Consider the following 24462-nt stretch of genomic DNA (forward strand, 5'->3'; position numbering starts at 1 on the left):
ACCATAATTTCTGTCCACCAATATTCCCTCGTTGTTCGCTGTAATCACCATCGTAAAACAAAAAAAAAGGCTAACTGCCTTCTAACAATGTGAATAGAAAATTCCCAAACCACTGAGGAGTAATCGATATCTGCTAATAACACTTTTGATAACGGCTTAGATGTAGTTCTAGTGAATCGGACCCTCCACATCAACTAAACACTAGTTATTTTCTCAAATTACACCATGTTCTTTTCCACATTTATACCTCCGTTTGGTGATTTCATTAATTGTCATCCTATATTTGATCAGTTAGTAATGGATTTTGTCCTTGCTTGACATTTTATCGGTATGTTTTTAATCTTTTTCATCTATTTTCGTTTGTATATTACTTATTGCTTAGTCAACTCTATCACTAATCTTTTTTCTCATTGAGAGTTTACTTGAATTATCTTATTTATCGTATGGGAACGAAGGTTTTTTCTTGCTTATAATTATGATATTTAAATAATCACTTGATGTTGCATCTGACGAATGAAGAGGTGTTATGCAATGATGGTCGTATTAAACATTTTATTATTGAAACCAGGTAATTCTGGTGAATGTCTTTACGATAATTTAGTTGTTGGTTTGCATTTTCGTTCATTACATCAAGTCTTCTGATTATTTACAATTATGAGTCAACTGAAGCTAGACCACCGTGGAAAACCTGGAAGCACTGGACGGCCGTTTCGTTCTATCGTATGACTCCTCGGCAGTGCGCGTTCACGAGCCGGTTTCGTGAGATTCGAACCCAAAATGGAACGGCTGTCCAGTGCTTTCAGGTTTTCCACGGTGGTCTAGCTTCAATTTACTCATGATGCCAACCATTAAAATTACTATAATATCCATAAAAATCCCCTTCTGTTATTCACAATTAATTTCTGTGAAACGTGTTGCACATTACATTCCGTGATTACTCATGAATGTTAAAATAGTTTTATAGTAAACCATTTTGTTATCCTTATCAATTTTACTTGGTTTTTTTAACGAGATAAGGCTACTTAAGTCAGTATTGAGTATGGAGAATGATTTGTTGCTTTTCACTACTTTGTAACTGGGATTAGTTCGAGAACATGTTGCCTGAATTGAAATTTATGGTTAGTGATTTATCAAGTCACTACGACCTACGTCATTAGCTTGATATCAGACCATTCTAAACCATATATATACATGTAATAAACGGGAAATTTGTCATTAAGCAATATTTAAGTAATCACTGTAATTTTTTAGCATACCTTCTATATCCACAACAGTACTCGTACTGATTGTTTTCTGTATTGGTTCAACTTGTGAAGGTTGAAGATGAGCTTGTGTAGCAGTACAAGTGTATTCACCCATATCTTGAGGTGTAATATTATGTATAATTAGTATAGCTAAACCACTTTCATATTCATAGACCTGTTCGATACGATCAGACATATTTAATTCAATACCTTCATGGCTCCATTTAATAGACGCTGGTTGTTGATCTGTTATTAACTGACATTCTAATCTAAATGTTTAATGATAGATAATTAAAATACATTAAGAATTAGCTTAGTTTAAAAGTTGTGTTTGTTACCGAGTGATTTCAGTTGAAGCATCATTAAAAATCAGAAAGCACTGGACGGACAGTTGGGAATTTACCAATGGGTACAAAGCTAGTGGTTTTAGTGGTTAAGTGTTGACTGTGGACAATGAAGGTCCTGACTAGGTGTGTTATTCTAGGGAGCCCCATACTAAAACGAGACAGCTGTCCAGTACATCCTAGTTCTCGATGGTGCTATGGCTCAGATAAATTTGCAACCAATACAACATACAAAACTTACTGAAGTTAAAGACTAGTTGTTTACCTATTAGATGGAAATCAAACATTTAAAAATAGATTGCTGAGCAATCTTTACAATGTCGTTTATGAGTGCTGGTAGTAATATACATAGGACAATCTTATTGTTGAGTTTTTAACGAAATGTAGTTTATCTGAACACCTTGTTTACCCTTATACACTGAGGTATGTTATACAGGTATAATGAGTGCCTATCGTCCTAACTTTCATTCGAGGGTACGTTAAGAGTAGAATAAAATACACGGCAGTTAGATTTTTCAGTCATATTTAAGACTCGATTGTCTAAACCCAAATCTTTACAAATATATATTATAATACTTAAATCAATTATCAGACGTCAGAACCATACATACTAGATTTCCAAGTAACAATAGTGATCACTCATTTAAGTTTTCCTTACTGCTGAAGCCTGAAATTTCTGTTTTTAGATGAACTAACATAATCCCGATCAAACAACAAACGTAAAATCACCAACTCTAAACAAACTTAATAATGTATGGGTGAGGAAAATAGTGATTGTTTGTTTACTTTGTCAAACAAGTAGATAATCTCACAAGTAAAACAAGTGGTACATATTTCCATGCCCTTGTCATTATTTGTTATTATCGGTTGTTGAAGTGAAAATATACGTTCTAGTCAGACCAGTCATGTGCTCTTGATCTGAGTAGCGTTGTTATCTTGTAAAGTGGGCACTGGCAGGATATCTACGATAGATATTCTTAAGGGAGAAAACCAAGCTATATTTTGCTTCAGCTGACAGATGCATTTAAAGTAAGGACTGGAGTCAGGCAAGGCTGTTCACTCTCTCCCTTCTTCTTTCCTCTGGTGGTTGACTGGATTATGAAGACCTCTAAATCTGAGGGAAAGCACGGAGTACAGTGGACAGCTCAGGACCAGTTAGACGTATGGTATTACGCAGATGACCTAGCCATCCTATCCCATGCACAAGAACACACACACATTGAGGAAGTCACCAAACTGCATCATGAGGCAAACGCTAACTTGTAATTCTGAAGGGAAACGAACAATACGAAGGTCCAAGTACACACTGAGTCGGAAATTAGAAGCAGACATGTGAAGGATGAATGACAACTACGAAAAAACTGTAAAGGATTGCCTAGAACAAGGCCTGATAGAGAGTGGTGAAGGGAATCTGATGCCCCTCCACGAGGAGTATCAGGTGTAGATTCGTAAGTAAGTAAGTAAGTAAGTAAGTAAGTAAGTAAGTAAGTAAGTAAGTAAGTAAGTAAGTAAGTAAGTAAGTAAGTAAGTAAGTAAGTAAGTAATTAAGTAAGTAAGTAAGTAATAGATTTGATCATTCTAAAAATTGGTAACTGAATGCAACTCATATTTCTTCAAAAGTGAGACTATAATTTATGGACGACAATTGAGAGACGCTAAAGTGACCTTGAGACTGTCTACCCTCCAACTAATGCTAAATAAGGGTTATAAAGTAGCATAAAGAATAAGGATTATGATTCACAGCTGATGGTTAGGATTACAAATTGGATTTATGGTTTTTCATCACGAATTGACATCAGGTAAAATACCAAGACGTTATTAATCCAAATGGATGAGTGGATTTCGCGCCGAAACCGATTATCTGTTATCTTATATCTGACTGGTTCTTCCATCAATTCTAATCTTGACCAATAAAGAAAAGTAGTATTCGGACATTTCAAGGGTGGACTTTTTTAATTTAAACTTACTCTAAAGTATATTCTTCATTTGAATTTTGATATATTTCATAATGAATTGGTTTAATAAAACTAAATTCATATTCTTGTTCAATTATTTTTGATTCAATTGTTAACATCTCTGGAGTTGTTGGTAATTCAGTAATTATATCTTCAATAATTGGTAAATGAGATTCAGATATTGTATATAATTCACAAGAACTTTTTAATTCATTACTATATGGAGAACATACTGATACACTAATAGTACTACCAATCATTTCAGAATTAATTTTAGGAATTTTTAATATAGATGTAAAATCAGTAGTATTTATTTCATATGGTATATGTTCAGCAGTAATTTCTACACCTTTAATATACCAACGAAATTCAATTGGTATATTAGTTGGTATAATAGAACATTCTAATTCAATTGATTGATCTAATACAACTTCTAATTGTGAATTTAATGTTTTAGCAAATTGTATATTAACAGTTTGTTGTTCTTTTGGTTGTATATGACATATTGATGTAGACTGTCCTAATGATGAGGTAGCAATCATTTGTAGCATAGTATTATCATCTTTATCAGGTTGATAATTATGTAATATAGCACGATATTGTAATGTTTCATTATCAATTTGTTCTGGACCGAAATATTCAAATCTTTCAGCTGTTAATGGTGAACTTATTACCCATTGAATATCAGGTATTGGATTCGATTTTAATATAATATCAATTACAACAGTTGATCCAACTTCTGGTGTTAATTTTTCTGGTAAACCTTGAATAAATTGTGGTGCAAATTCAAGTCTTGATATAATTGGTTTAGATTGTTCGTCTGGTTTAATTGGTTGATAAGTAAGTTCAAGATTACATGAAGTATAAATTTTTTCTTCTTTTTTATCAGTTAAACGTGTTACAAAACAAGTGATTTCACCAAAATCCCATGTACCAGGTTTATTAATAGTTAATCGACTATGCCATGGATTATCTTGTGAAACATTATAACGTTCAGGTTTCTTATCAGGTGGTAATAAAAATATATCTATTCCATTCATATACCAACTAAATGTAGGTTTAGGTAATTCAATTGATGATATTTCTGGTTTATCAACTTCTACATCAAGAATTATTGTATCATCCGTTTCACTATATGCTAAATTTGATGGAAGTTGTCGACTAAAACGTAATTCTGGTGGTTCAGGTACTGATAAATCATCTGTTTTAGCTGTCATTACTAGAATTGAAGATGTTACAATCTTTGTACCAGTTTGACCAGCAGCTTCAATAGTCACTTCACTAGGAAGAATATCTTGTTGAACAGATGGAATTATAAGAGTTGTACGATTTACATCTTCAAGAACTTTAAATCGTTTATTTGACTGATCCAATTGTAATCCATTTAAATACCATTTAAATGTAACAGGTGGTTCTGATTCCACTTCACACTCTAGTTGAGCGCTATCTCCAGGTTGTAATTCAATTCTTTCTGGTGGTTGACGTATAAAACGTGGTTCAACAATTTTTCCATCAAGAATTTCTAATTCTAATACACTACTACACATAGTTACACCAAGTTCATTCTCTGCGCGTACCATAATTTCTCCAACATCAAAAGCGTTTAAATCATGTATGTGTAAGGTATATGTATGTGTCACCTCATCAATATATAATTCTCTCTTAGCAGCCATTTCATGAGAAAAGGATGATATTAAAACTGGTTCAAACTCCACACCGTTATGAAACCATCGTAAAGTTGGTTCCGGACATCCATTTACTGAACATTCCAACCTAAACATTGAAAAAGATATTTGAAATATTTAAATGCCCAACAAAGTAGCTTAAGAGTCATTCCTACATATATGAGAGTTTGCAATCGAGTTGAAGTGGTTTAACACTTAATTTATCTTCCATGTCGTTGAACAATCCTTTTGTCAAAAGTCGTCACACTACATAGTTTAGTCACATCATGCCATAAGAACGGTTTTAACTAAATACCGGAAAGTTAAGTATCCATACGACAAAGGTTGTCGGATAAAAAACATACTGCTTACTACCTACTTACGCCTGTTACCTCTCGTGGAGGAGCGTAGGCAGACAACCAGCACTTTCCATCCAACCCTATCCTGGACAACCCTTTCCAGCTCTTTCCAGTTGCTATTCATCCTTTTCATTTCTGCTTCCATGATACCAATTAATTAAGACTTAGCCATTTTAAGAAGTGAGGTTCGGATATCATAGATTTGTAATAAGCTGAGGTAACGGATTCAAGCTGACAACACTTGAAATCAAGTGTTGAATTTATTTACTTCTAGTGTGAACATAAACGGGGTGTATTCACTTATCAGACTATTAAACTAACCATATCATTATCGATTAGTTCGTCTAATTTATGCATTATCACAAACCTGTTTAAACGAAGCTTGAAAAGGGAATGATCAGACTTGCGAATGTATTTCCGAAAGAATCAGTTTGTATATCATATGTGTTGGTTATTAAGCTATTGGTTGACAGTAATTTTATATTATTCTGACTATAAACTTTCATTTGATTCATTGCGTTAAAATATCTTCCTCTGTCCATAAATTACAGTTAACTAACTATCACCTGTTTTATGCTTCAGTTATGTATGTGCATATTGATATTTATTACTTATGGTTCCTTAGAGTCTCGCATCTTGTATACGTAATTACGTGAACTTTTGAGTCTAAGGTAATACAAAATATATTTACAGGTACTTGGCTTGTCTTTATGATGTTCCGATTGGTGATTTCACGACGGATTGTATAAAGATCATAATCAACCGCCCGATTACACACTATTACAGTTAATGTACTTTGTACTGTGTGTGTAGACAAAATCGAAACAAAATGGTTGTTGCTGCACTTAAGAATTATTCAGACGTGCAAAATACATGAAAATGTGAAACTTTGGAAGTTTTTGATAGAGTTTTGTTCTCTGAGCTGGATGGTTTGGTCGTTGAGCTTTCATCTTAAGTTTGTGCTGGCGATGTCGTTCAGAAGAACGATGAAAGCTCCACGACCAAACCATCCAGCTCAGAGAACAAAACTCCATCAAAAATCATCCACCTGATCTACAAATCTTCACCATCTCAACTTTGGAAGTTATTCTCTGAGAATTTAGTATATAACCAACTAGTTCGGATATATTAAACAAGGACGTAACTTTAGTTGGAAGTTACCGTTCGACACAATGATCGTTGCAATATATTTTTACTCAAAAATGAAGAATATTTGAGCGAACAATTGTTTTCAATAACTTCATCATCAAGCTCTACAGTTATAAGTTCATAATTATAATATTTTACAAAGGCCAAAAATAAGGCATGTATTAATGAATTTGACAATGTTATGTGTTATAAATGGTAAACGTTTGCATCTGTTACAATAAATACACTTTAAAATTGTATTATTTGCAAATTAGAAAGGTCATTTAATAAATGTCAGAATGATTTGGAGTAAAGTGTCCAGTCTCAATCACAGAATCAAGTTATTATGTTCTGAAGACAGTGTGGATGGCGAAATAGATATACTAAAGAACACATTACGAAATAATGGCTATCCAGATAGTTTTGTTAAAAAATACGTCGTAGAAAACACTTAAAAAAGAAGAAACTGTGACACAGTCAGTAAAAAACCCTATATCTGAGACTAGACTTTAAAGGGGACGTAGTGGGTGATATTTTAACACGTCGACTCAAAGGATCTGTCGAAAGGACGTTTTACGCCGCCAAGCTACACATAATTTTCTCAACTAAACCAGTACTCACACAACTAATCAAGGATAGGTTACCGAAGATGGGCTCCTCCATGTGTGTATACCAATTCAACTGCTCCTGTGGAGCTAGTTACATAGGCCGTACTCAGAGGGCTTTATCCTTGTGTGTTCGTGAACATGTACCAGCATGGTTGGGAAAAGGAGTCACCAAATCGATTAACAGCACCATTCTTTCTCACTTGGTAGATAGTGAACATCATATCAAAATAGATGAAGCTTTCTCTGTTTTATACCAAGTTCCAAAATATCTACCTCAAGGAGCTAGATTACGACTGCTTTACACAGCCGAAGCCATCTGGATCAACTCCAAAAGACCTAATTTATGCATCCAGAAAAAATATATCCAGCCTCTATGTTTACCCTGGCCTACGACTGGATCACCGAATACCGAGACTGAATATTATAAACCTCTTACCCCTTCCTTTATTTATATTTATTTTCCTTATTATCATTATTTGTCATTATCTATATCTTAATCTTCATATCCATCATTCCCAATTTGTTGACCGTAATTACCTTGATAACACCCCCTTATTACATATTCTATTCACACAACAATATTATTATTATCTCAGTTGAAAAAAATTATTTTTTTTGCATTTTCAATTTTGCAATAGTACTATTATCTTATTGTGACTGAACAATTTACTGACCTTTATTGAATGACCTTTCTAATTTGCAAATAATACAATTTTAAAGTATATTTATCTTAACAGATGCAAACGTTTACCATTTATAACACATAACATTGTCAAATTCATTAAAACATGCCTTATTTTTGGCCTTTGTAAAATATTATAATTATGAACTTATAACTGTAGAGCTTGATGATGAAATTATTGAAAACAATTGTTCGCTCAAATATTCTTCATTTTTGAATATATTTTTACATCCAAAAATGATGATAAACCTTTTGTCCAGTCTTGTATCACAGAGTCTAGGTATGCAAGTATTAATTATCTTCAGAAGGGGTTTGTGGAGATTTTTAGAAATTTTCACAGATTGAAATCATGAGTCAGTTGAAGCTAGACCACCATTGAAAACCTGGGAGCACTGGACGGCCGTATCGTCCTAGTATGGGACTCCTCAGCAGTGCGCACCCACGATCCCGCACCACGCGGGGCTCGAACCCAGGACCTACTGGCTTCGCGCGCGAGCACTTAACCATTAGACCACTGAGCCGGCATCCAACGGTGTTATTTATTTATTTGAACACATAAATATCGGTACAAGGGGGTACCAGATACATATGCACCACACAAATATCATTTGATTTGTGTGAGGGCTGTGATACTACCCGGGTGACAAAACCAACACAGGTGGTTTTATTAGGGGCCACATCCAGAGCCTTCGACCTAAAAGTCTGATCCACAAGGCACTGGAGCAACGTGAGGAGATGCAGTCTCATGGTAGCCGGTGACCAACGATTGGTTCATACACCATTTGTTCCTTCAGGATCCTGGAGCCAGCCCATGTACACCATTTGTTTGGAATCAGGGTTTTCCAACTCACTTAGGTGGACTCTCTGTGTCCACCAACCCGGTTAGGGCGCCGGACATTCGCTTTCCGTGAGTAGGACTTCTCTGGCAGTAGTTGTATGTACGTGGCCATGTGAGAGCATTTGGAGAGGTAGAGTTGACTCTCCTCACTCTCGGTCGTATCAGGGCATTTGGGGTCCGTACCGCGATATACTAGTTACGATATTTCATGGCCTTAGATATTACGAATAAATATTAAAATAATCTTTGAGTTTGAACAATATAAAATAGTGCGAGATACTCGTTCGGCTATCCAGGCGTTCTTGCAAGTCGTGCTGTGTAAACAATCAACCATCTATTACAAACACTAACTGAGTTAAAGGAGTTATAGAAAGGTTAGAAGAATTCGTAACACGTATGGAAAAATGAAGATACAATGACTGCTATGACAAATTACACTTAAATAATAACTCACGTTACAGTGTGATGCTCTGGTGCCTTTACTTGAGGTTGAAGACGTTTTTGAAAAACTGGTGGAGTTGGTTTGGGTCCTATTAGGGAATTTTAAACAAAATAAATACTTGTTTTCAGCTGAATGAAGTTACTCAATGGAATTTTTAACATTTCTCTAGATTAAATTATGTTGGGATAAGGTCAATTGTAAATACATCTCAACCCTACAGATGGTCAATCGCGGCTTGGATAGCTCAATGGTAACGTCTCTGACTGTGAAGCTGGGTGACAAGTGGTCGAATCCGTCATGGAGAAGTATTAAAGATAACGGTGAACTAGACAGATCGAAAGATAAGAGTAACTTGACAACATATTGGATAACTAGTGTTTTTTATTTTAAAACTCTATGGTTTATGAATGAGTGGAAATCTCATTGATTATGAATATTTTGTACTTATTTCTGAAAAAAGCTTAGTGACATAGAAAACTCAATTATTAGCATACCTGATCGGATTATCACCAATTTTGTTTGCGTAGTTGTTTGACCAACTGAATTAGTTGCTCTGACAAGAATTTCACCACCATCATTCATGGAGATTACATTACATTGAAGTTGTGAAGTATATCTATCAGCTTTAACCTGAAATTGTGAACAAAATTTTTATAAATTTGATCATTCCCTTGGTATTGTTTGTTTGTATCATCCCATTATTGTTTGGGCCTACAATTGATCAGTCTCTTGTTAGCATATGTGCATCCTAGGCGTACTGTCTCGATATCGGATTTAGTCACAATCTTTATGAGCAAATATGGGTAGTGGCTAGCAGTGGAGTCCAGGATCTGCGTTTCGTCCTATTTGGGACTCGTCAGCTAAGTGTACCTGCATCCCAGAGTTGACATTCACTCCGGGACTCGAACCCAGTGCCGTTCGCGTCAAACGCCACCGCGTCCCGGAGTGAACATCAACTCTAAAATGCAGATACACTCAGCTGACGAGCCCTAAATAGAACGAAACTCAGATCCTGGATTCCACTGCCAGCCACCATCCATCTCTGTTTAATAATTCCCATAAAGAAAGCTAAATATTTTGTCATATAAAATATCTGATACAAATATGATTGTGTATAGATTTAAAAAAATTATGTCGTAGTAAAGAAAATTCCCTTCTGTAGACATTATAATGTCAAAATTTCGATACTACCTTTTTTCATATTTCACGACTATAATCTTAGTGGTGATAAACTTCACATTTATAAAGATAAATATTCATTAAGTGTTATTCATTTAATTGATAGGTTGTTGAGTCGAACAAGATTATTAAAAGGTCCTAGAGATAATGCAATACAGTGGTCTGAAGTGTTATCAGACATGGCTCAGAAAAGTAACCGATGGTGATCATTGCTGCAAATTTCTTTTACTTTCTTTATGCAAGTGACCTATCAGTCTCGCTAGCTAACGCTTAACCTCTACATCACTGAGCCGGCCGGTGTCCAACGGCGTTAATGTCTAACTTCAACCGATTCATGAAATTGGGCGACACATCCACCAATGTCTTCAGTGAGTTACTATCTCACAACAGATCTGCATGAACTCCACTGGTCACTGCTTCTCACTAGGTCCTGGGTTCGAATCTCGCGGGGCGGAATCGTGGATGCCCACTACTGAGGAGTTCCATAATAGGACGAAACGGCCGTCCAGTGCTTCCAGGTTTTCCATGGTGGTCTAGCTTCAGCTGACTCATGATCTCAACTATTGAAAGTACTATAATATCCACAAAACCCCTTCTGATGGAGATTATGTAAACATTGAATATTGACATTTTGTCAGACTGGAAATCTTTCATTTTAAATCTTTTACGTAATAGAAGAAATATTGAAGTAGGTTTGATAATGATGTGTAGGATCTGTTCATCAGTACAATAACATAGAACAAGTAGGAATTAGTTTTTCCATGAATCCAAATAATCTTAACATAAATGGCTCACTTACTTTCCAAATTGGTCCAGATTTTAAAGATTGACCATTATGATACCAATCAAGTTGAGGTATAGGTTCGCCTGAAACTTGAACTTCCAAGAATACTCGTCCACCTTCTTTTACTTCCAGTGTCCCAGTAGGTAAAGGTTTCACAAATTGTGGAGCAGTTTGTAATGGAGCTAAAATATAATACAAATGAGAAAATTTCATAATTTTTTTTACCGAACTTGTATTATAAAATTCAACATACATAAGGGAAAAAGCGAGATCCTCAAATACAACATGGAGTACATCAAACCAATCTCACTTGATGGAGAAACTCTGGAAGAGGTGGAATCCTTCACGTATCTGGGTAGCATCATTGATGAACAAGGAGGATCTGATACAGATGTAAAGGAGAGGATTGGCAAAACAAGGACAGTATTCCTACAGATGCAGGACATATGGAACTTCAAAAAATACAGTCAACCAATATCAAAGTCACAATCTTCAATGCGAACGTCAAGACAGTTCTACTGTACGGAGCTGAAACTTCGAGAAATACCACAAACATCATCAAAGGGTACAAGTATTTCTAAACATTTGTCTACTTAAGATACTGAATATCCGTTGGCCGGATACCATCAGCAATAGTCTACTATGGAAGAGAACAAACCAACTTCCAGCTGAAATTGGGAAAGGATGTTGTAGGTAGATAGGACACACATTGGGGAAGTCACCAATCTGGATCACGAGGCAAGCGCTAACTTGGAATCCTGAAGGGGAACGAACAATACGAAGGTCCGAGTACACACTGAGTCGGAAATTAGAAGTAGACATGTAAAGGATGAATAGCAACTGAAAACAAGTTTAAAGGTTTGTTGAGGATAGGGTTGGTTGGAGAATTCTTGTGTGTGGCCTATGCTCCACCACGGGGAGTAACAAGCGTAAGTATGTAAGTGTACTGTAATATAAAATCAATTAATGATTCAACGGATAAAATCAATAGACAAACATTCATCATACCTAGAATAGTGAACATTTTACAAAAGTAAGTTTGAGTGTTATATTTTCTTAATCATATTTGAATCATGGTATTTTGATTGTTAGTTTTTATTACCAAACAATGTTTGCAAGTTTAAATTAGCTTATCTTCATTTTGAAGGGACAATTGTTTTTTTCTTTAAATCAATATACATTTAACCGGTTCATCATTTTGAAATGCAAAGAATACTGGTAAGAAATAAACATTGTTCATATTATACTCTTCACATAACTAATTTACTAAAGAAACACATGGATAAATCAGTACTTGTTCTAGATTGATCGACAGAAACAGTAACTTTAATCACTTGATATCAAAATATTCTTGGTCATAAGAGAGAGATTGCTTACAGAAGACTCAACATACATACATACCGTAGAGGTTACATGATAGTAAAAGTATAAACTAACCAGAAATTAAGATTTCCGCTGATGCTTGAGCTTCTCCACCAGAGTTCACAGCACGTACTGTATAAATTCCAGTATCTTCTGGATAAACGCTAGAAATATTAAGTATTGTATAACCATCTGATCGAATTTCAGGAAGAAAGTAACGTGATGGTTTAATAATTTCATTATTTAGTAACCAAGTAATTTCTGGCACTGAATATAAAAACAAACAAGAGAAATGAATTATGATTATCTATGCAAATAGAATATATTTATTTTATTTTGAATTGTCTTTATGATATAGGTTTTTATTAACTCTTATAATAGGTTGGTTGATCTATGATCTAATACTTCCTGCCTCCAAATGCTCTGGTAGGACCGAGAGTGGGGAGAGTCAACTCTACCTCTCCAAATGCTCTCACATGGCCACGTACATACAACTACTGCCAGAGAAGTCCTACTCACGGAAAGCGAATGTCCGGCGCCCTAACCGGGTTGGTGGACACAGAGAGTCCACCTAAGTGAGTTGGAAAACCCTGATTCCAAACAAATGGTGTACATGGGCTGGCTCCAGGATCCTGAAGGAACAAATGGTGTATGAACCAATCGTTGGTCACCGGCTACCATGAGACTGCATCTCCTCACGTTGCTCCAGTGCCTTGTGGATCAGACTTTTAGGTCGAAGGCTCTGGGTGTGGCCCCCTAATAAAACCACCTGTGTTGGTTTTGTCACCCGGGTAGTATCACAGCCCTCACACAAATCGAATGATTTATGTGGGTAATTGTGTAAGTAATTAGAAAGTGTATAACATTAATGCAAATCTATTAAGTATGAATAAATAAGTGTTAGATGTGGAATTTTGAAAGATTTGCTAAACTGTGTATATGGACTGAATATTTCATTTCAAATATTCCTATATTCCTCAAATTGTTAGTTTATAATAATTACACGAATGATTGATATACCTGTCATTCACAAATTAGTACTGAATAGTCTGTGCCCGTTATTTGTACTACAGATGACCTAGTTATTTATAGAGCATAAAATAATATGACTGATGTTATAATCACGTGAGTTTTCGAGTTGCAACAATACAATGTAAATCAGGTAACTTTGCTCGTGTTCTGTGATTGAGTGAGTTTAGGATAGATAGAATTTGCGTGGGTTTACATTGGCAGCGTATTTGGTGAAGTTTATTTCTGTTATTGACATAAACTAATCATTGGTGGACTTGATGAGTTATTAATTCTATTAAATGGGTGCATGAAAGCTGAACTAATGATAAAATCCTCAAAGTAACTGTATAATTCAGTTGGCATGTTCTGTATATGAAAATATAAATCATCAATATTAATGAATTGTATATTTCTACTTACTCGGTGTACCTTCTATTAGTGCAATTAGTTGAACTGGTTGAGACTCCATGACAGTTACACTTTTTGGTTCTTGAATAATTCTTGGTGGGACAATAGCAGCTGGTTTAGCTTTTTGAGGCAAAAATAGAAATAAAATCATGTGTTAGGTTTTCATTTGAGTAAAATCATTAACGTTTTACTCATTATTATTGTATGGGGAAAAAATCAAAAATGTTTACTCAGGAAATAAATTATTCAAAATAAATTATTAAAATCTGATAGCACACACTCACAGTCACTCCTGGTTAGATTTTGTATAAATGTTGTTTTCTATTTTGTGGTGCGATGTGGTCTGTTTGGTTTGTATATAAACCCAGTATGTCTAAAATACATTATTTGTATCGCGGATACTGCTCGTTCTCTAATTGGCGGTATCATTATGTTGTGTACTAATAAGACACAAGACCAAGAGTTATAACAGACTGGACAGCTGTTTCCTCATAGTATGGATTTACTCAATAATGGGCACATAGGACGCTGCTACTGATTGAACTGAAGTCTTTTATGCCTTGTGATAATCGGTTAACTATTTCTGTTCACTGAATTGTATTCTCTTGTAGACCACAAATGTCACACTATTTTTTATACTTAAGTGTTGAGTTTCTAATGAAATATGATTAGAACTCTCAGATTTCAGCAACAGTGAAATTTCTTTGTAGCTGACATTGCTGTTTCTAAAATTTATAAACCCTCAACGACCTTGTTTTATTTATCAAGGAATGAACAGAAATTATATTTAAAGGGCATGGATTGCTGTGTTTAGGATTTATCAACTAAGTGTTTCTGCGCTTTAGCATTCAGATCCCCACGAGATTGGAATCAGCAGTCTATATCTTCACATTCCAGAGTTATTAATTAAACTGTCTGACTAAAAGATATATATCTGATAAAACGGGACGTAAAAAAGCTGTTATGAAATTTCAGTACTTTATAATTGATATACAATGACTCCGTTTGAAATTACCTTGTATAGTAACATTTGCTTTACAAATTGACTGTCCATGAGCATTTATTGCTACACAACGATACTCAGCAGAATCATCTGGTACAGTTTCACATAATACAAGAGTATGAAACGGTGGCGCATCAAATACGCGTATATATTCAAGATCTTTTAGAGGTAACCGCTCTCCATTTCGTTCCCAATGAACTTGTGGAGTTGGTTCACCAGTAACCTATATTTCAATCAAATAGAAAATTAAAATCAATATTAATTATTCTTTATACAAAACACCAGTGTTAAAAATTTATAAATGTAGATAGTTTTATTAGATGTGATTTATATGTATCTGAAACATTTCAGACTATTTGATTATACATTAACTGGTTAAGTTATTAATTGTCGAGCCAAATGGGTCATCTCTGGTAATATGAACAACAGGGGCAGAAAAGAGAAAACATTGAAAACAAAATCAAAATCACCAAGTGAGTAAGTTAAAAGAAAATGTAAACTGATTTTAAACAAAAAAGAAGAGTTTGACTTTTTGCATGAGAAAGGCTTAAACACAATCGTTGATGGTCACGCAATATCATGAATTGGTTAAAGTTAGACATCAACATCGTTGGATACGGGCTCACTAGTGTAGAGGTTAAACATTTGCGCGTGAAACTGATATGTCCTGGGTTGGAATCTCGCGAGGCGGGATCGTAGATGTGCACTTCTGAGGAGTCCCACAATAAGACGAAAAACATAAATATTAATGTAAATAAATATCATAAGCAAGAGCAGATTTTAGATCATCAAACATATTAATAAGAAATTATAGCGCTAAAATAATCGATTGATTATGTAATCAAGTGGCTGAACATGAATTAATAGCAATTATGAATATTATCAAAAAGGGGTTTTTGTGGATATTATAATAATTTAATAGTTGAGTTCATAAGTCAATTGAATCTAGACCATCAATGGAAAACCTAGAAGTACTGGACGGCCAAGTTGAGATTATGAAGTTTGAAAGAAGTGAAGGTGGTCATCACTTAACCAGTTCACATAAACTTGGTCAATTGATACATTTATTCACTTTATTTTCCGTTATAAAATTTTATTAAGTGAGAGTTAATTAACTCTTCAATATAATTGTAATTCAGTGCACTAAATCAAGAAATAAATTGAAAATATATTACTAACCTTGCATTCAAATGTAATTGGTTCTCCAGCTTCTACAATCTGTGATTCTATTAATGGTGGTATGAATTCAGGAGCTTTTCCTGATACTTTAATTTGTGTCACTGTAAGCCTTGATTTACTGCAAGCTTGTCCAGCTGGATTACTCAATGTAACTGAGAAATTCCCTGTATCTTCTAAAAGAACTTTTGAAATAACAAGTTGACTAGTTGTAGAAGTTGTTGTTATCTATTTGTGAAAGAAAAAAAAGTATTTGTAAGTAGGGTTGGAATGTATTGAACAAAGCAGTTCATACAATTCATCTAAACCTTAACAATGAGATAACCGATGCATCTCATTCTAATGGCTTTTCAGATAATACCAATTAAAGTAACTGTTAAATTCAGTCTAAAATGATTGTAGTTTTATATGAAGAAGTATTTTTAATTCTAACTTAAAGTATATTAAGGGTCACATGGTATATATGGTACACAATACTACACCTTCAGGATAGAATTTTTGAATAACTTATTGGAAATAATATATTTCAGCTTACTTACTTAGTTTCATACACCTCTTACCCTTCTTGGAGGAGCATAAGTTACTCGCCAGCATTGTCTATTCAGCTCTATCCTAAGTAATTATTTTTAACTGTTTCTAGTTGCTATTCATCCTTTTCATGTCTACTTTGAATTCTTGAGTCAGTGTGCTCTATAATCACTTTTCCGTTTCACTTCGGAATTCCAATTTAGTACTTGCTTTGTGATACAGTGTGAGGATTTCCATAATGTATATCCTATCCACTTCCATCGTCTTTTCCTAATTTCATCTTCTGCTGAAGGCTGGTTTATTCACTCCCACAGCAAGCTATTGCTGTTAATCAATCTTATCATCAAATCGGTACTCCTTAACTATGGGGTAGTGGGTTACAAATTTTACATGTTTTAAATAGTTATAACAACAAGACAAATTAGTACATGGAAACTCAGTAACATTATCTAATATTATTTGGTATTTAGAATATTTCACCATTACATCACTTAAAATAAAACTAAGTGACATTCTATAGATCATTCAAACTTTTTCTAATAATAATGATATAAAAATTACACCCATTGTACAGGTGAATGATTATTTGAATTCTGTAGCTCAGTGGATAACTCTATAGCTTTAGAAGAGTAGGCTATTGAGTCGAATTCTCAGTGTAAACAACACTAAGATTCAGATATATCTAGCTAATCAATCTCGAATAACATGATACATGTTTCTTGGATTTCATTATTATCCACAGTCCATCTATTCTATACCAAATCGTAAAAATTACTGTAAAATGTAAATATTTTGCATACCTTATAGTTTTCTCTATTATTTATATCGACTTGTTCACGTGCCCAGGTAACTTCAGGTGCTGGTTCCCCATCGAATTCAACTGAAAACCTATATATAGTAAAATAAAATATAATGAGGAGATTTACAGTTAACATAACAACATAATACTTTGGAGGTCAATTTTATTTTGTTTCCAAAATGAGGAGATTGGTGTAACTGTGAGTGAAATGGATTATTTACAACGACTTGGACATTTGAGAAGTTATCTCAATTACAATATTCATGGATTTCCATTGGTCTTGTGGCTAAGCTCTCGCGCGCGAGACTGGTAGGTCCTGGATTGGAATCCCGCGAGGCGGAATCGTGGATACGCACTGATGAGGAGTCCCAAAATAGAGGGAAACGGTCATGCAGTGCTTCCAGGTTTTCCATGGCGGTCTAGCTTCAATTGACTCATGATCGCAACCATTGAAATTACTACAATGTCCATAAAACCCAGCTTCACAAACAGTTTATAATCATAATACTCTTTAATTTTTACCATATATAACAGTTTTATTTTTATTGTACAAGAACTTGATGTGTGGTGTGTGGTACTTATATCGACATAAGTAGTATATTACACCAATCAGAAGTAAAATGACTGGTAGCAAAAGGTTGGGAAGGACGGATCGAAGAGAAAGGGAATAGAGAGTAATTGTTATGGCAATGAAGGAACGATAAAGTTTAAGACAATTGATGGAAAATTTCAAATGAAGTATTGAACGTATGGTTTACATATTTAAGGAAAGAAGTCTGTAATTTTATATTACAATGAATTGGTTGTCATCATTTGAGAGTCTATTCATTACAGACGTATTTCTGCACTAATGTTTATTTAGTGTGGGATAGTACTTGTACTCAAGGTTTAAAAAACCTTCAAATTAAACATTGTCTTACGTTATTTCTGAAGATTCAGGAACAGTTTGGGGTTGTAAAAATTTCAAGAACCGTGGTGCACGCATTGCAGGACCTTCTTGTGCTGGCATAACTTTTTCAGCTATTACTTCAATAGACGGTTCTGGAGGAAAGAAAAAAATGTATATATTTTTTATTTACATGTTAAACATGGATTGGAATCTCAATTGAAATTTAGATATATACTACTTAGGATTGAACGTTATACCGTGACGTTACCTACCAAGTTCCTACTTAAGTTTGGTTACGAAAATTTTTCTTCGAATACCATAGGTTAGAGCTAGTCAATAATAAATTTACTTAAACTATTCATCACGGTATTGTAGCATTAGTGCGTAAATATAGATCGATCGGAGTTAGATATTACCACACTTGGGTCTCGGCTCAGAGGTAAAGCATTCGCGCAAGAGACCGAAGGTCCTAGTCTTCTAGTGTGATCCATGTTGGCAGATGTAAACTACTTGGTTGGGGTCCGCGCGACTATCGTAACCAATAGTCAGAGACTCCTGGGGACATGGCTCAGAATCGATCACAATGGCATAGGTGTATACACTACTTATCTTCCCTTAAACTATGAGATTAGAATTGCTTCATATCTTTCTTCCTATGAACTGATTCTTCCTTCATGTACTATATTCTAATATGCAATTTTTCTTTTATACATTACCACCACTGAGTGAACTACTTCTATGAATTTGCTGTTCATCTTGTCGTGCTAATGAGGTGTGGCAAGTTGAACAGATGCATATATTTGCTTGGTCCTACGTTGTGGTTGTCTGAGTGACTGAGGTTCATGTTACAAGTGCGCGATTGTGGATGCGCACTGCTGAGGAGTCCCATACTAGGACGAAACGGTCGTCAAATGTTTTCAGGTTTACAATGGTGGTCTAGCTTAGATTGACTGGTGATTTCAACTTTAAAAATAAATATGAGTAATGTTTTATGAAAAAGCCACATCTCGTATAATTGACGCCTATGTTGTAGAAAGTACTGAATTAAATTGTAAAACAGGTCCAGGACAAATATAATAGAGTCTTGTGATTTTATTCCAGCACCAAGTATGCATACTTCATCTGTTGACTCCTCCTGACTAAACCTTAAAACTGTGTAACAAAGCTAGTTTATAAAGTGTTAAGGCATTGCAACAATTCTCTTTGTCATCATAGATAAAATTTCTGGATTTTAATTAATATGACAAATGGAGTCCAATCCACTTCGAGTGGAGACAGTTATTCAATTCAGACAATGGATGGAAGGTTGAGCAAGATGATGGATCGATTGAAGTTAAACATTAACACCGCTGGATGCCGGCTCAGTGGTCTAGAGGTTGAGAATTCGTGCACAAAACCGAAGGTCCTGGGTCCAAGTCTAGTGTGCATGGTAGTGGATGCACACTTGTGAGTCTTCCCATACTGGGACGAAACGGCCATCCATTGCCTTCAGGTTCTGGTTGTTTATAAAATTTTGGATTTGCTGAAACAAAGATTTGGTAAATGAATTTTAAAATGATGGAATCATTTGTCAAAAAGCTTTATGTGGAAATATCAAGTTTACTTATTGGTTGTCAAATCAGTGACTTTCTGAAATTTATTGTCTTTCGTAATGTTTTAATCAAATCAATTGATGTATTTAATTGAGACAGAGTATGTGTCCAATTATTATAGATAGGCTAGAAAGCCTGACCTGATGTCTTCCACTTTTATTGTATAAAGCCTGCTTCATAATTGTGTAAAACAATTAATTTTAAATTTTTATGTAGTTCCTAACTTACTTGGTATTGGTTTGAGTTGTGCACGTAAATCAATTACTGGTATCACCTCCAGTTTAGCAGATGCACTTACAACAGCATTTGGTTCAATGTTTACTAATTCCGGTGAAATATCACTTCGTTGAGCTACAATATATATTTCACCTGCATCTTCAGGTTTACATTTCTGCATATCTAGATAATAAATCAAACCATCAAATCTACTGATGTATCGTATTTCTTCACTTTCCGGTTGTTGTGCTTGCATAATTCCATAGGAAGGTACAGGTTGGCCATTGACGTACCATGTTACAATTGGTGATGGATTTGCAACAACATGAGCTGTAAAACGAGCATTTTCACCTTCATTTATACATACTGACTGAGGTGGTGACATTATTATTGGATAAGGGGAGGTTATTTCTTGTAGCCTAAAAAACAAATTGTCTTGATTGGTTTACTATTTTCCATATACATATATGTGAATATTACTGTATATTATAGTAAATTCAAAGGGAAATCTAATTGAAAAACAATATTGTTTGTTTATATTTCTTGTTCTAATTAAGAAAGAGGGAATTTTTAGAATTGGGGACATTTTTGAATATATGACATTATAACATGTTCAGTATTATACTAAGATAAATCATGTTTTCAGTATACAATCTACGCCTACAAATTGGTGTTTAGAGAATATTGACATATAACGTGTATCACTGGTTGTATTGGAGAAAGTGATCATTTGAAAGTAAAAATTTGATTGAAAAAAAAGTGTCGAAATCTTGTAGACATCTTAACAGTTCACTTCAGTCTGATATTTTCATCAATAATGTAATCCAATAAGAAATTGATCATATGAGAGAAGATAACACAAACATTCTCCGTTCAAGTGACATATCTTTCTAACTGTTGTAGATTATAGTACTCACATTTTGTAAGTAGTATAATGTATTCAAATTATTTTCACTTAAAAAGTATTTTTTTAAGTGTGATTATGATTAAAAACATTCATTAACCTCTATAAATAAAGTCATGGCTTAGTTTTTAAAGAAAATGGCCAGATTAGGACATCAGTATTGCTGAAGAGGATATTAAAATTATGCATTCTACTTATCGGAGTTTACTAATTAATTTATTTTATCCACGTTTCAATGCTTGTCAGAGTTGACTAACTGTATATGATAATAAACACTCATGGGTTAGGATTAACTGAAGAGTTACTAGAATTCAGAAAGCATTGAACAACTCTCTCGTATGATTTGAGATCAGGTCTCACATGTAAAGTTTAGTACTGTTATCTTAACTTGAAGATAAGCGGAATTTAATTCTCGAATGCTTTAGATACTTTTGTCCTCCACTATTGTAAAACATACTCCGTGCTTCCAGAAAGTATATAAATGTATTGCATAATCTGTTCTAGAATAATCACAAACCAACCATAAATGCTTTACGTATAAGTGAAGTTCAATGCATCAGGCCATATAAAAAATAAGGGATTCTTTCATGTCGGTTATATTTGATTAATGTAGTGAGAGTTTAAATAACATATTTGTTGATCAGTTTCACATCGTAACAGCCAATCGACCTTCATCACGACTACTGTGATGATGACTATATATTAAGATGACAAATGAGTGGTTCTGATTATATGACTACATACACAGAGTGGTGATTATTAAAGAAAACTACTTATAATCGTTTGTAATAATTAATGGGAAAAAAACAAACTAATTATTTCTTACCCTTCTGGTTGTTTCTTTGGTATACTAAACTTTCGAATTATTTCTTTAGGTTTCTCTTCAACTAAATATGAAATAAATAAAAGAGATCATTAAACTAGAAAAGTCATCTGATATAACGGATGGTTTACGATATTTTTCTTCTGTTACACTTATATTACAATGATACGTTAATATGTTAATAAGACTAATCATGTTATATCAGAACCGGGATTCGCGATCCTAAATAGGGAACCTGTTGTGACTTTAAGTCCGGCTTTTTACCATGTGATTTATTCGCATAATCGCAATCTTAGTGTTGTGCTAAACCAATGACGTTCGACCGGTATTAGCAACTTAGCGTCCTCATCGGTCCTTTGTTCGCTTAGTCCATCCAGTTGAGTCCAGAACGCCAATAACAGCTTCTCCTATACGGATCATTTATTTCAAACATACTTGGTTTATATACCAGCCAAACAGACCATGAAATAAGAAACAACATTTTTTGCAAAATCAAACCAAAACGTGACTGTGAATGTGGGAGACTGTAACCAATAAACTGAACATAATTTGAAAACAGCAAATCGTATAATGATAATCTATAGGTCAAAATGAATCTTATAAGGCCATTAATAGATCTCAGAAGTTGCTCGTAATTTAATCTTCACTAGGATACAACAAAACCGGATTAATACTACAGAACACATTACTCAATATGACTACAAGTAGTCAAACACAGTGAGTCCAGAGCAGAAATCAATAGTAAGAAAGACAGTCACATATTTAATAGTCCGTAGGCTTTGGCTATTTGTCCACACTCAACGACAAATCATAATTTATTTTCACTACTATACATCACTTCAAATACTATATTTATTCTTAAGTTAATTAAATTTGCAGAAGTAATTAGTTTCATGTTATTCTTCCTTTTGTACCGAAAAACCCGACCAATAAACTCACTTGGTATTGTTTACTTGATTCTTCCAATTGACGTTTAGGACTGCAGTTGATCAGTCTCTTATTGGCATATGTTCATCCTGTGCGGATTGCCTCGATAATGCCTTAATTTACAAGCATTATAAGCAAAGATGGATAGTGACTAGCAGTGGAATCCAGGACGCGCGTTTCGTCCTACTTGGGAATCGTCAGTCGGGCGTACTTGCATCCGAGTTGACGTTCACTCTGGGACTTAAACCCAGTACCGTTCACTTCAAACACCACCGCGTTATCCACTTAGCTACTGAGTGCTGATAGACACTTGCTTATGCAACGGGGTGAAGTTTAAATTAATTTGGTATCGTTTACTTGAATCTTCCCAATGATGCTTAGCACTGCAATTGATCAGTCTCTTATTGGTATATGTGCATAATGTGCGTATTAAAGTGAACAATATTGGGTTCGAGACCTAGAGTGAATATCAACTCTAAGATGCAGGTATATCCAGCTGATGAGTCCCAATTAGGCCAAAACAGGCATCCTAGATTCATCTTCGCCAAACAATAATCAGTAATGATTCGTACCCTATAATTTTGTACTACAACTTATATTAACGTGTGAAAGGTGATCAAGAAGAAGTTCTAGACTTTGGAGCTAAGTTATTTTCTACTCATCAGTGTACGTATTATTTTAATGTGGTGTCCAGTAATCTATTCGTTGTAGATATAATATCCTTGAATTTATAGGTAAATAATATTAATTGAAGGTCCATGTAGTACAAATTTACTTTTCGTTAAAAAGTAATGTAAAACACAAAGTTTATATCAAAACTCATTCGCTTAATGTACATACGTTAATAAAATGGTAGATATTCTACAGAATCATTATGAATTTGACTTGACAACAAATCTACACGAAGAATAATTTATATAGAATACATTTACGAGTAATATATTTAAAAAGAACTACTGAATGAATATAATCCCTTCAATAAAAACCATGTAACAGTTATTTATTATCTCTCAACAAAAAAAAGCTGGACCTACTTGGTGCTAAAATTTTTGTTCTTGCTGAAGCAGTTCCAGCTATATTTGCTGCTAAACACTGCCATGTACATAAATCTTCAGATTGTAAAGCTGCAAAATGAAGTGTTGTCTCTAGTTCATTTATTGAAATTTGAATACGACCATCTGATGTTCCAGTGAATAACCTAAAATATAATTATTGAATAGATTTATTTCCTTGAATTATTACCTGATAAATTTGATTATATCTTTTATAATTGATGAACTAGTAAATGCTAATTTGGTGAAAGTTATATACATTACCTTCAAATGCTCTGGTACGACCGACAGTCAGGAAAGTCAGCCCTCCTTCTCCAAATGCTCTCACATGGCCACGTACATGCAACCACTGACAGGCGAGTCCTACTCACTGCCTTCTCGCAGCATTACTGTTGTTTACGAAATAAAGAGGACGAAAGGCGAATGACTGACGCTTTAATCGGGTTGGTGGACAGAGAGAGTCCACCTAAATGAGTTGGAAAACCCTGATTCCAAACAAATGGTGTACATGGGCTGGTTCCAAGATCCTGAAGGAACAAATGGTG

General features: G+C 34.5%; 1 protein-coding gene across 1 annotated transcript in view; it reads right to left on the reverse strand.

Moving 5' to 3' along the window:
• The window catches only part of MS3_00002673 (uncharacterized protein), a 252496-nt gene that overhangs the window by 170809 nt on the left and 57225 nt on the right, over nt 1–24462 (reverse strand). The window contains exons 32-45 of the mRNA XM_051210282.1: nt 23900–24063; nt 21942–22002; nt 20224–20630; nt 18435–18555; nt 17516–17603; nt 16191–16415; nt 15024–15234; nt 14021–14128; nt 12665–12856; nt 11243–11409; nt 9759–9894; nt 9277–9352; nt 3556–5316; nt 1257–1513 (exon numbers count right to left, since the gene is read on the reverse strand). The gene's annotated coding sequence lies outside the window, so the exon portion shown is untranslated. The remainder of the gene's footprint in view (nt 1–1256; nt 1514–3555; nt 5317–9276; nt 9353–9758; nt 9895–11242; nt 11410–12664; nt 12857–14020; nt 14129–15023; nt 15235–16190; nt 16416–17515; nt 17604–18434; nt 18556–20223; nt 20631–21941; nt 22003–23899; nt 24064–24462) is intronic.

This window comes from Schistosoma haematobium, chromosome ZW (genome assembly GCF_000699445.3).
Source record: "Schistosoma haematobium chromosome ZW, whole genome shotgun sequence".
Lineage (NCBI taxonomy): Eukaryota > Metazoa > Platyhelminthes > Trematoda > Strigeidida > Schistosomatidae > Schistosoma > Schistosoma haematobium.